Consider the following 13,670-nt stretch of genomic DNA (forward strand, 5'->3'; position numbering starts at 1 on the left):
AGGGATCGTATCTTAAGAATGTCTAGAGATCTGGTAACACTGCGATATGAGGCCAGTAACATTCATATCTACTCTGAATTTGTGGCCGGTGTTCAGGTGATGCTAAGATCCTATGACCCAGTAAAGCACCTGCTCCGAGCTCAACATATCCCACATGCTCTCATGCTCTCTGCTAAACTGTAAGTACAACATGGGGAAGAGCACATTTCTTCGATAATCCGGCCAAAGCTATAACCTATCTAGAGGCATTGATTCCACTGCCTCAGAGGGAACACTGACCTAGCCCAGGTCCTAATTCAACGGCAGAGACTGTGCCAGTCGACGCCGGAGAAGGAGATGAACATTTATTGTAAGCAATACTGGACCGTGAAGACACTAGGAGTTTCTGAGGTGTATATGCCGGTGTGTGACGCCACCCTCTCTGAGGCACTTATGTTCGCACCCCACCTTGGAGGTTTCCATTGTTGTTGTGGGAGAACATCATCAAGTTGGGGGTGATGGTGTAGGAGGTATGGGCGGGGGGCTGAGGAATGTTGCCAAGGCTGTTGATTTCTGAACGTGGAGCTTGGGGTGGGTTCTGCGGGATGGCATTTGATGTTGGGGTTTGGGAATGGGGTAGGATGTGCGTGGATTCAAACGGGTTCATGATGTTGTGATGTTGGGATGCGTTGATGGAAAAGGGAGCAGCATTGTTTATCAGGAGGTCAAATTAAAGGTTTGACAGACATGCTGATCAATGGGAACATTTTCAGATTAGGGTTTGGTTGGTGGAAGTTTTGTTCCCTTAGACAATACACAGGTTATTCACATGCACATGAGTGACACAATCACCCTAATTACTTGGAAGGTTAGGGGGCTTAATAACCCTACTAAAGCTAGGAGGGTATTGGCGCATCTTGAGAGACACTACACCAAAATAGTCATGCTACAGGAAACGCATGCTCTGGGCACTTTACATAGGGAGTTTGTGCCAAGATGGGGGCAGCAGCGGCTTTACACTGATTTTTTGTCTTAGGCGAGGGATGTGCTCACGTTAGTACATCTGCCCCTTCAAGTGGATGAACGCTGCATTGACCCTGCAGGGAGATATGTGATAATATGGAGGAGCTTGGCTGGGTCTGAAGTTGGGCTGGTGAACAACTTCTGCCGGAATGTGGATGACCTGTCGGTTTATAGTCAACTTTCTGATCTGCTCTCCAGAGCTGCGGATGTCATTATAGTGTGGGGGGGCGATTCAATACTATTCTTATCGTAAAGGACCGATCGACAACTGCCCCACGTGGCCTTTCTGGTGCAGTGTAAATGATAGGACAGATTATGTCCCATTTAGGACTGGTGGATGTATGGAGGATCACCCACCCCGCCGCAAAGCAATATACCTATTACTCATCTGTCCATCACAGGGATAGAAGGTCAGGCAGGGAATGTGTTGACATCCAATGATGAATATTGACGAGGAATTCATGCAATATTATTTGACCCTCTATGCTAATGCTGATGGATGCACAGACACAGTGCTTGACCAATATGTGGGCAATATGTGAGCAATATAACTCTCCTGTGTTTAACAGAGGAGACGAGAATGGCACTGAATCAGCCGGTGATGTTAGAGGATGTAACCGTTGCAATTATGTCGCTGGCGTCCGGGAAGGCCTTGGCTCGGATGGCCTCGGGATTGAGTTATACAAAGAGTTCCGACTGACCCTGGCACCAAGCTGTTGTAATCATGGGAGGAGTCCCTAGATGCGGGCTGGCTTCCATCGTCCCTCACTGTAGTAATGATTACTATGCTCTTAAAGCTGGGCAAGCTCCTGCATGAAATGGACTCTTACAGGCCCTTGTCCTTGATTAACGCAGACGCCAAGGTGTTTGCGAGAATACTGGTGACCCAGCTTCTCCCCTACATGCCTCTGCTTGTGCACCCCGATCAATCAGGATTTATGTTTACCCCCAACATATCCACTGCATTAAATCTCAGAAGACTCTTGTGCATAATATCGTAAATCAACCCGTATGCCATCTTTAGCTGCAGAAAAGGCTTTTGATTCCATCTTGTGGACTTTTTTTCAGGGTGCTGTAGCAATTATAGTTCGGAAGTATTTCATCAAATGTGTGCGGTTGCTATATTTGGGTCCAGTTGCCATGGTCCACACCAATGGCGGGCTGACATGGGCCTTTGAGCTGGGCTGGGGGATGTGGCAGGGTAACCTCCTGTCCCTACACCTATTCGCCCTAACAACAGAACCACTTGCATGGCTGGTAAAAAGGCGACACTGACACAGAGGTATCCGTATATTCGGACCGTCCCAGATAATCTCCATTTATGCGGACGATACCCTACTGAACGTACGAGACCTGGCACAGAATCTTGGCCATACAATGGAGGAAGTCACTAGATTCACATACTACTCAGGCTACAAAATAAACAGTACTAAGTCAAAATTGTTTCCGCTTACAGGGGGGACCTTTCAGATGTTAGATCTAATGGAGTTCTGAATAGCTTTAAGTATCTTGGAATACTAGTCTCCAGAGAGCACCAATTCACTGTATGTTGATAATCATGAGGAGTACCTGGGCCAACTTGCCACCAAGCTACAGCGATGGCCAGGCTCCCCATGTCTATGTATGGTCGATTATCCCTTTTAAAAATGATTGTGGCCCCCAAATTATTATATTGCTTCAGCAACATCCCACTATGGCCTGGACATCAGTTCTTCACTCGACTGCGGTTTCTGGCAATGAATTTTGTGTGGGGGGTGAGGGGGCCTGGATGAGCCAGGAGTGAATGACGGAACCCTTTGATTGTGGGGTGTTGGTGGCATGGGCGTAGGATATAGGGGGAACAGGGGGGACAAATCCCCCCCACAATTTTAAGTGGGGGGGATGTAATGTCATTTATCCCCCCCAGAATATGTGTTTGGTGTGTTGTGCAGGGATCTGTTTTTGAAGTGGGGGGAGGGGCTGCTTACTATGTAAGCTGCCCTCTCCCACCTGGCCCCCCAAAACATGGAGGCAATACCCTGGGGCAGATGGGTGATCATCTGCCCCCAGGGAAAGGGGGGCAAACAAAAAAAAAAGATATTTTTTTTAAAACGTAGTTTTGGGTCAGGTGGGTGCGGGTGTGACCACTAGCCACCAGGGATTTTTTCAAGGGGGTGGCCCTGGCCCCCACCCCACCCTAAGTGGATGGAGGTCACCCTATGTAGCCCTCCATGTGGGCAGATTTCTGCCCCTAGGAAGGGGTACATGAGATGCCCTCCATCCATTTGGGGTGGGGAGGAGAGGCCATTGCAAATATTGGCAAAGCCACCCCTCCCAAGCCTGGGGCAGTACGTTTTGACCCTCCCGGGGGCAGATAGCCACACACATGTGCCCATCTGCCCCTAGGGAAGGGCAAAAGGGCAAAACAAAAAGATATATATTATAACTTGTTTTGGGTGGGGGTAGGGGAGCACTAGACCACCAGGATTTTTTGTTTTTGAAAGGGGGTTGGCCCTGCCCCCCACCCTAAGTGGATGAGGGGGCACCTTATGTAGCCCTCCCTGGTGGCCGATTTCTGCCCCTAGGAAGGGGTACATGAGATGCCCCCATCCATTTGGGGTGAGGGGAGAGGCCACTGCAAATATTGGCAGAGCCACCGCCCAAGCCTGGGGTAGTACGTTTTGCCCCCCACCGGGGGGGGGGGCATATGGCCACACACATGTGCCCACCTGCCTCTAGGAAAGGACCAAACCTGGGGCAGTACGTTTTGCCACCCCCCTGGGGGCAGATGGTCACAAACATGTACCATCTGCCCCTAGGGAAGGGCAAAACAAATATATATATATATAATAACTTGTTTTGGGTGGGGGTGGGGGCCCACTAGACCACCAGGATTTTTTGTGTTTGAAAGGAGGGTGGCCCTCTCCCCCCACCCTAAGTGGATGGGGGAATCTTATGTAGCCTTCCCTGGGGCATATTTCTGCCCCTAGGAAGGGGTACATGGGATGCCCCCATCCATTTGGGGTGGGGGGAGGCCACTGCAAATATTGGCAGAGCCACCGCCCAAGCCTGGGGTAGTACGTTTTGCCCCCCACCGGGGGGGGGGCATATGGCCACACACATGTGCCCACCTGCCTCTAGGAAAGGGGCAAAACAAAAATAAAACAAATTATAACTTGTTTTGGGTCGGTGTGGGGGCCACTGAACCACCATGCATCTTTTTAGTGGAAAGGGGGGTGGCCCTCTCCCCCGACCCCAAATGGATGGGGGGCATCTCATGTAGCCCTCCCTGGGGGCAGATTGCTAGCACAATCTGCCCCTAGGAAAGAGGCAAAACACAAACGAAAATAAAAAAAAGTATAATTTGTTTTGGGTGGGTGTGGGGGTCACTAAACCACCATGGATGTTTTTTTGGAAAGGGGGGTGCCCACGGGTGTCTTCTTTTCGGAAATGCATGGGGATCTCTGTTTTTCTTGGTGGCTTCGGCACCGTAAGCCCAAATCTGTAGGTTGTCCACATGAGCAAAATCTGCTTTGCCGAAAGGCTTGGGGTTATCAGTGGGTTAGCCTTTTCCCTTTGCACCGAGGTAGGTGCATCCACACATGTGAGATACCGTTTTCGTCGGGACACCTGTGGAAACGCTGGAAGGTAGGCCATGTGTTGTTGGCTGTGTGTTTCAGTGGGTGACCAGAGTGAAATGTGCGGAAATTGTGTTTGTTTTTCTGTCTTTTTCCCGATTTCCCCACAAACTATGGACTCTTTCCCTACATAGTTGTTGCCTGACCTGCGCAAATCACCCCTTCCTAAACTTGGAATATTGTCTACTTTTCAGAAATGTATGCCTTTCTGGCTTCCCATTCAGCTTTCCTACCCTTTTCTTCCATTCCGTCCACGCATGTCCTATTGGACAAAAACCGCCAAAAATCGCCTACCTCTCACAAAACGGCTGATTAGCATATCAAAATATGTTATTTTGGTTTCCACTCAATCTGTTCATGAAAGCCTGGAAAATGGCGAATCCAGTACAGCATTTGTTCCTAGCTCTTACAAGGAAAACACCACAGGCTTCTTTGTACAACATTTTATTGGTATTTTCTGAAAAAAACCCAAATGTTCTCCTTTTTGGTTATTTTCTCTCACCCCCCTACAGCAAACTAGGATTCCTGGGTGGCGTTACGACTGCCTACATGGGGGAAAAAAGGGACCAACTTTGGCCGAGATATCTCATGTAACAAAGATGTTACAAGGGAATTGAATGGCGACATACCGAAATCACCAAAAAAGGCCTTAGCACTGGGGGGAAATACCCATGGCAGTTAAGGGGTTAAGACGGTAAAGCCCCAGAGGAGATATCATTTGTAAGGTAGCTCAGTTAGTTAATTCTCCAAATGCAGATTGTGCACAGGAATATGTAACACCTGTGTTCAGCACCTGGCTTAATCTTCCGGTGGGATAATAGTCAGAGTGAATGCATTCAGCTTCCGATGCAACACAGCATTTTCCAGGTCAATTGGTTCAGAAAAAGTGGTGGAAAACACTATTACTGTCGTTTTTTCTAACTGGCCAGATTTTCGTGCATTTTCTGGGTGGAGTTCGGGAGCCGAGTGGCCACACTAGGACCCCCTGTATTTCCCGCTCCACCAGACAAATGCGGCCTTACTGCCAGCATGGATTCCCACACTGGAAATAAGGAAAGGGATTCCTCTGGGATCTGCTTGGAAATGAAACCTGGTAAAAGTGGGCAGAGTCCAGAGGAAGCCATTGTCAATTCTGCCAGCAATCACTAATTGCGCAAGGTATTTACACTCTTCCAAAGTGGAAAAGCAATGTGATTTCACCTGCCCTTTATGCAAAAATTTACCATTTTGTGGCGGAAAAGTAAAAACGTGCGCCAATGGAAGTGGTCCACTCCATGCAGTTTTCTTTGCGCCTTGATGCTACACATGTAATAAATAAATAAATACATTTAACATGACCCAGATAAATGCCAATTCGTGATCAGAATGAGTGAGCATGGCATGTCACTGGTAAGAGGGTGTCCTGTGCTTCTTGAGTGCGTTGGCAAATGCCCTTAATTGCCATCTCGCGTTAAGCAAGTGCTTAAACCCATCAATGTGGATTGTGCAATAATAAGTAGACAGAGGTATTTCAAATGGCCAATTTCTCTCTTTGGGTGACATTGTCAAAGTGGGAGAATGTTGCCCAGCATGTGCCACTTTCTCTGCGGAGTGAATTGTGCCCACCTCGAGGAAGAAGTGTGAAAAACCCACAAGAGCACTGTGCCCTGCTCTTTCTGTGCGTGTCTTCCTCACAGGGCGACAGATGCCGACTCAGACATGGGTAAGTCTCAGGTGGCAAGCCTGTACCCTAGTTGATGTGGCAAAGGATTCCAGACTTCTGAGGCTGATAACATTAGTAGCATTGAGTTACATGCCACCTGACAGGCATGTGTGATAAAGTTGGCAAGCAGAGCTCTCAGTGGGCTAAAGCAGGAGGCAATGTCTGCCCATCCTCAAAAGGTAGGTACAACCAAAAATAATAGGCCCCTCCCTCCCTCCATCACGGCTGTAGGGGCCAGGCTCCAAAACAGGGCAAGAATGCCCTCCAATCATCCATGCCCAGGAGTAGGGTACCCCTCGTGCTCCAGGAACCCTGTTGAGCAACCTCTGTGCTTTCCAGGTGATACTAACGTTATTTAAAGCCAGAAGTCTAAAAGGTTATCGCTTAATTGCAGCTGGAAATTAGCTCCTGGCGTGATAAAAATGTCTGAACCAAGTGTGACATCATCCCCTTCATTATTAAGCAATATCTGTGTTTTCGCGTTTCTTCATCCACTGAATTACTGTTAGAAACAAAGGCAAGAGTTGTGTCTCTTGTGTAGGCATTAGGAAGGCAGTTGCCAGCCTCTGACATAATATGCCATGTTCTTCCAATATTGGCTAGCTGTTGCGCTCTTATGGCCGGGTAGAACCATCATGGCAGTGACTGGTAAATGCCTTTCCCCTGCAGACATAAAAGCGGAAATAAGAGGCCAATTCAAGATACGGAACAAATAGAAGTTAAGACAGACTGCAGCTGCCATTGCTGTGTTAGGGAGAATATGTTGAGTGTTCAAGCAAGGAGGTATGTATTAAGCAAGCAAGCAGTGAGACAAGGGAGAGGCAAAGAAAGGCCAGAGGGGCTCTTTGAATAATATAACAGGGCAGAGGACCCATGCTCTGCCGTCCTAGTAACATATGAGAGAATCAAATAGATCAGGCTTTGCAGCAAATGTTAAACGAGAAAGGAACATAGTCCAGCTCTGCATTCAGAATAACAAAGGCAAAGAAAGGCTAGGCTCTGAAGCCAGCATGAGATGGAATAAGAGGGACCAGACTCATCGTGAGGGGCTCACCCGGCCCTCGCAGGGGCGCTAGAGGGGCAGCCCACATAACAGGCTGCCCCTCTGGCCACCCCCCTGGGTCCACATACACCCCACCTACTATGCATCCCCCGGGTCTGATGCATCCGGCCCTGGACCCTGGGAGTGCTTATAAGGGGTTGGGCTTGCTCATCCTCCTTGTTTGCTGTAACCCCCCCCACCCATTCCAAGAGATACACACATCTCCTGGCCCCACACAAAAAAGTAGCAACTTGCAGTTGGTAGAAAAGGCTTCAACTCCTTTATTTGGCAGGAGTCCACTTACAGGTGATCTGCCTCTTAACGAGCTGACGTCCTAGTTGTGGCCCACTGGAAGTAATTGTTATTTCCTCTCTCTTACCAAGAGCTCATAGTCAGATAAAAAATCCAGAAATGCAACATACAAAAACATGTTCTTTGCTGCTGCATCCTTTAATTTTCTTATGTTTTTTTTTCTTCTTTTCTCTTGTTTTATACAGTGATATTTGTAATTTAATACATACTGCTATTTTAATTCTAATTTTGTGAAAAGTTGAGTTCTTTGACTAAAACACAATAAATAAATAAATAAATAAATAAATAAATAAATAAAGCAAAGTCCCCAAGATGTCCCCTGCCCCCCCCAGATTTTATGTATATCCTACGCCCCTGGTTGGTGGCGCTGGATTTGAAATTGTACAACATAGTTGGACAGATGCAGTTCTCTGGGCACTGGTACTCCTCCGACATGGGGCCCATACATCGTGCTTTGGACTAATATGGTCCAGCGCCAACTGTCTTTAAGTCAGCCCTGTTCGCGGATAGATACATTGATTAATATGGTTTTGACCCGGTCTACACAACAGTGAACGCTTGGTCTAGGCTGTTCCGCAGATTGGAGGTGACGGCCCCATATAGTGGAGTGGTCCCTTTATGGTGTTTCCCTGGGCTGAGCCCACATATGGTCAAGACATGCGGACCTCTTGGGATGGGGAGAGACAGTTGGTTCTGGGAGATCTTTACCCGGGTTGACGGTTTGTGACAGTCGATACGTTTGATGCCAAACTGGGAAGCATGCCCATAAAAATCCTTCACTATTACCAAATGAGGGCAGCAGTCAGGCGAAGGTGGCCATCATTCCCACAGGAACCTGAGACTCATAGCTGTACAGATGCAATAATATCTTGGGGCGACGCCATTAGACTGATTTCCAGGCTCTATAGACTGGTCCAGGCCAGTCAAACCCCTAGGAATGTGGCGAGGGTGAAATGGGTGCAGGATTTGGGAATTGAAATCCAGGATGCCCAATGGCACAAATACTGTCTCCTAACTGAGGAAGCCTCAATGAATACATGATTCTGGCTAATACAATTTAAGCTGTTAAACCAGCTGTACTACACCCCGGATAGACTCACTAGATTTGCATCTTTATTTATTTAATTATTTATTTTGCATTTTTAAAGCGCTCACACAGCCCACGGGCATCGAGGCACTGTTACAGGAATTGTTTGTTTTTTCAGTTGCGTAATTGTTTTTTTTTTGTCTTAGTTGCGTATTTATAACGCGCTTCAACACCCATAGGTTTCTAAGAGCATCTGATGTAAGGGATGAATGTCCAAAGTGTGGGGGGCACTGGCCAACTCGTTTCATATGTTTTACGAATGCCCACCGATTGTGCGGTTTTGGCAAAACATTCGGAGGGGATACATGAAATTGTGAACATACCCTGGTGCTAACCCCTCTCAAGTACCTATTAGGTGACATTGGTAAGGTCTCAATGATTGTGTGTAGATTTTTCAACATTGCACGTGAAATTGCCCAAACATTTATATTGAAATACTGGAAATCGAAATTTGTACCTTCATGCAAGTAATAGCTCAAAGAAGTTACCTACACCAATGACAGAGAGGAGGGGTATGTGGCGATGGTTGTGGGTGTTGTTGTCAAAAGGACATCTGTGGCCCGTTTCAGGACTATTTCATTTGTATAAGTCCGAAGGATGATTAGCCTTAAGTGTACCCTAATTGCTTAGGCAATTTCTCCATGTTTCTGTTAAAGTTAGACATAAACAAGAGGACGACTGTCATATTGTTGTGTATTGTTTATTTCTGCAAGTGAATTACTCTGTGATGCTTTGAAGAGCTGTGTAAAGCGATCTCAGCGTGATTTTTTCTAAATAAATTTTATTTTTATTTGAATTTTTTAAATGCCAATATTAAGATTGCAAATAATTACAATTCAAAACATAAAACTTGAAATTCAAAATTATTAAAAATATCAAAAATCCAAAATATTCACAGTCAAAATACCAAAGTCCAACAAAATCAATGTTCCAGAGTCCAGATTCCAAAAATATCTGTATTCCAAAAACATACTTTCCCAGTACAAAGAAAATCGATGTTCTTAATCTCATAGTTCAAACAGTGCCGTCTTCCGAATACAAGTAACTTCCCCACAGTGAAAGAAGACAGACTGTTACCATGCCAGCAGGCTTTCCGAGCGGGGTTGGGGCGAAATTTTGGGAAAGAAAATAGAGTCCATGATCTGGGGTGCAGTGTCCTAGCTCTCCCTCCTGCACTAAATGTAATCTTGGTTGGCCTGGCACAGGTTGTGCCTTGCTGACCTGGCAGTAGATCTGTCTCATGACTGAAGTAAGGTGTTTGATATATGCCAGAAATTAATCATCTGCCAGTGTCAAAAGTAACAAGTTCACAGAGGGGAGAGTTGCAGCAGGCAGAGGCATTGTTCTTGCCATCATGCTCGCAAATAGAGAGAGTCTAGAAAAGCGGCTGGGCATATATCTCATGTACATGAGGGTAAGCAGCAACTCATCTGGCCTACTTAGTCCTGCCTGTGTGCACACTTTTGTCAACTTTTAGCTCCCCATCCTTTGTTTCTGTTTTCCCCAAGCTGTTCCATCCCTAGGGTAGCCTGCAGTGTATGAAGCAACGTTGTCAGTTTTGCTACAGGATCTTGTACTGGTAATTTGGGGAGAATGGACCAAGGACACATAAGTCACAACATCGTGCAGACAAGAGGGTAGGGCAGCAGCACCAGGGTCAAGCAGAGTGTTGTCGAATGCCAGAGGATGCAGTGCACCCTAATGATACAGGCACCTTAGATGGGATGCCCTCTATTCCTATAACTGTGGCAGTCCTGCAGACGCTGGGGCATCCATGAACTCTCCCAGCCTCAGTGTGCTGAAGGTGGCACCTGTGACCTCCACCAGCATCCTGGCACACTTGTTACTTACCTAGGCTGTCACGTAGGGGCCACTGGATGGGAATGGGATGGTTAGGGTGAGGAGTTGGAGTGCTGAGGGTATTTCGTCTGGGCCCAGTTCTCGGTGGGCTTGAGGGAACTGGAAGGGACTCTGACCTGGGTGCTGGGGACAGGGTTGCAGGGCAGTGCCAGAAGAGGCACCCTGGCTGCTCTGACTACTGGCCTGGCTGGGGATGAGAGGCATTGATCCAGGTTCCAGCTAGGTCTTGTCTTGGCTGGGGCGCTGGGCCAGAGCCAGCATTCTCATCTGGGGGTCTAGGTTGATCAGGGAGCTGGAAGGGATGTGGCTGGTATGGTGCAGATAGCTATGATTGGTCCTGAGCAGACGGGGCTGCGTCCCTGTGCTGCTCATGCTAAATCCGCTGAGGACAAATATACTTGCAGCGGCTCCATTGCTTACCATAGGCGCACTAGTCCTGATGCACGAGGTGACCTAACTGGGATGAGTACCGGGCTGGGGGTGGATACTGGCCTGGCACAGGATGAGGCATGTACTGAGTTTTTTATTCTTATGTTTATTTTTTATTTATTTTTGACTGGCCTGGGTTAGGCTGAGGCATGTAGTGATGGTTCTTATAGCCCTAGAACTGGAGGTCAGAGGGAGCATCTGGTAGTGGTGAATACATCCTCCTCTTCCTCTCCCTCCCCTGCTAAATTCATGCTGGCCTCTTGAAGCCACATACAAGTCCCGATAGGGTGCGTGCACCATCTGGATGACATTCTCATCCAGGTCAGACAGTACAGGGGCTGACACAGCAGGGCATACACCCAAGGGACAGGGATTACTGGGGGTTACAGCGGGAACAGGTGGGGGGTCACACCTGTAGCTGGGGTCATTTCTCATCTTCTCTATATTATACTGTTCTAGCTTTTCCTCTAGAGTCACTTGTTGTTTCAGCCACTTCTTCCTGGCCATGGACACACGTTTCTGGACCCCAATGAATAGGCCTCCCACTGCCTAACTTCTGAGCTCCCTTTCTCCCTTTTAAGTACCGTAAGCACTGTAGCTGAGTGAGTCTCATCAATGTAACCTTCTAGGGGTCAGGCCAGTAGCATCTGGCGCTTCGTCTGTTTCATGCCATACTGGCATTCATCTGACAATATCCGGGCCATGCACTGTGGCCATGAGGGCCATAGGGGAGTCAGGGGAGTGGCTCACTCTCTAGCTTACATAATTTACAAGATTCTCATGACAAATACTAAATCACTACAGCGCATAGGTCAGCACCACTGAGTCCCTACTAACCAAGTCTGTCAACCAGGGTTTCTCTAGCACACTCACTGTCGCTCAGAGGCACTTACATATGCACACTCACAGGCGCACAGCTAGTGAAGGGATTGGGTGATAAACTATTGCAGGACAGGGGGAAAAGTAATGCTAAGCTACTGGTCCACTTCTAAAAAAGAGTGTCAGGTACAATTCCCAGGCGTCCCTCGAAAACTACTCAGATTCATGTAGTCAATCAGAACAGGCACTCAACACAAAAGACTTCCAGGCCAAGATGATCTCTAGAGGCCCACTGTCGTGGTTCTTAAGAAATGCATGGCTCTCACGTCAAGGATATGAACATGATAAAACTAGGTAAGTGGGTATGGTTGGGCCCTCTACAAGCCCTGTTCACTCCTAATGATCATCTAGGAAATGGGTTTGGTACAGAGTAGGTGGCCCTGGTAAACTGAATTAAGTGACAGGTAGCGCGCTCTAAAAGGAGAGTCCAGGTGGATTGGGCCCTAAATTGCGCAAAAAGTCACAGCTACACTTGTTCAACCTCCAGTATGTGCCTAGAAGGTGAGCGTGTTACAAGGTAGGTGACTCCCCTCTCCTGAGGAACTCCCGGGGTCAATACAAGACACAGTTCAAATTAGGGGTTGAGATCTGGGGGCTATGACTAGTTGGGTGTATTATCCGGAAAAGTAAACCCTACAATTTGCCAGTACAATTGTGTGATGTTGTGTGTGTGTGCAGGTCCTCCTCTGACAGTGGAGATGTGCTAGCACCTCACCACTGTGACAATGGGACCTAGTTTGACTGGATGGGCACACTGACCTACCCTCAGTGTTACCATCCCCCTCAGAAACTAGGAGCCCTCTGCACAAGCTACAAGCTGGTAATGTCAGTTTGTGTGACTGGTACTTCAGTTGTTAACTTACTGGTTGATCAGGCAGACAGGCAGCTAGGCACGGGCACAGCAGGCACTTGGTAGGACAAGTCAGCACTTCTTTGGGAATGACAGGCTCAGGTCGATAGATTCTGAAAAAGGGGAACATTCGAATCCATGTGGATAGAAATGGCTGTAGGTGAAAGCAGAAAAGGAACAAAGGAGAGAATCACAGGCCGCACAGCAGGGGTGAGTTCAGTCAGAGAGTTTTGCAGATGTTAAGGTGCTCTTCATGTGATCAGGGACCTAGACCCGGTTCTAGATCTGAGCCACGGCACCAGAAAATTGTGGATGTGGGAGTCAAGCCAAAATGGGGAGGGCAATGAGGGAGACCGGAGGCAGAGCCACCGCTTTGACCCAAGGAATTACCAAACCCGGTGTGGGTGCATTGCGTATGTAGATTGACTGGGCCCCCATCCGCAAAAACAGACAGCCCACAACAAAAAGTGGGAACTCCAATGAGTTAAACACAGTCTTTACAGAACAGGTTTGTTATGGGAAAAGAAGTAGACTTGTTGCTAGCAGAGTACGTTAGGTACACTGGACATGGATTATTGTCTGCAGTGAACTGCGGCAACAAGGTTGGGCATTGATGGCAGGCATACTAGCTAGTCACATCCACTGGCATGGGACCCGGGTGCCGGGGAAGTACCCCTAGATGCAGAGGAGAGTTGCGACACCAAGAGAAGAAGGGAAGAGCTGGAGAGGGAAAGGTTTGAGAAGGAAGGCTGCTGGGAAGGAAGAGAGAGAGGCTGGGGAGAGGGGATAGAGAAGAAATAATGGTCAGCTGGGGAGCAGTGAGAGGGAGAGAGTGGGGAGTGAGGAGGGAAATAGCCGGTGGGGAGATAGTGTAAGAGGGCAGAGAAGGT

The sequence above is a fragment of the Ambystoma mexicanum genome, chromosome 1p (genome assembly GCF_040938575.1).
Source record: "Ambystoma mexicanum isolate Mex_15411 chromosome 1p, UKY_AmexF1_1, whole genome shotgun sequence".
Classification (NCBI taxonomy): Eukaryota; Metazoa; Chordata; class Amphibia; order Caudata; family Ambystomatidae; genus Ambystoma; species Ambystoma mexicanum.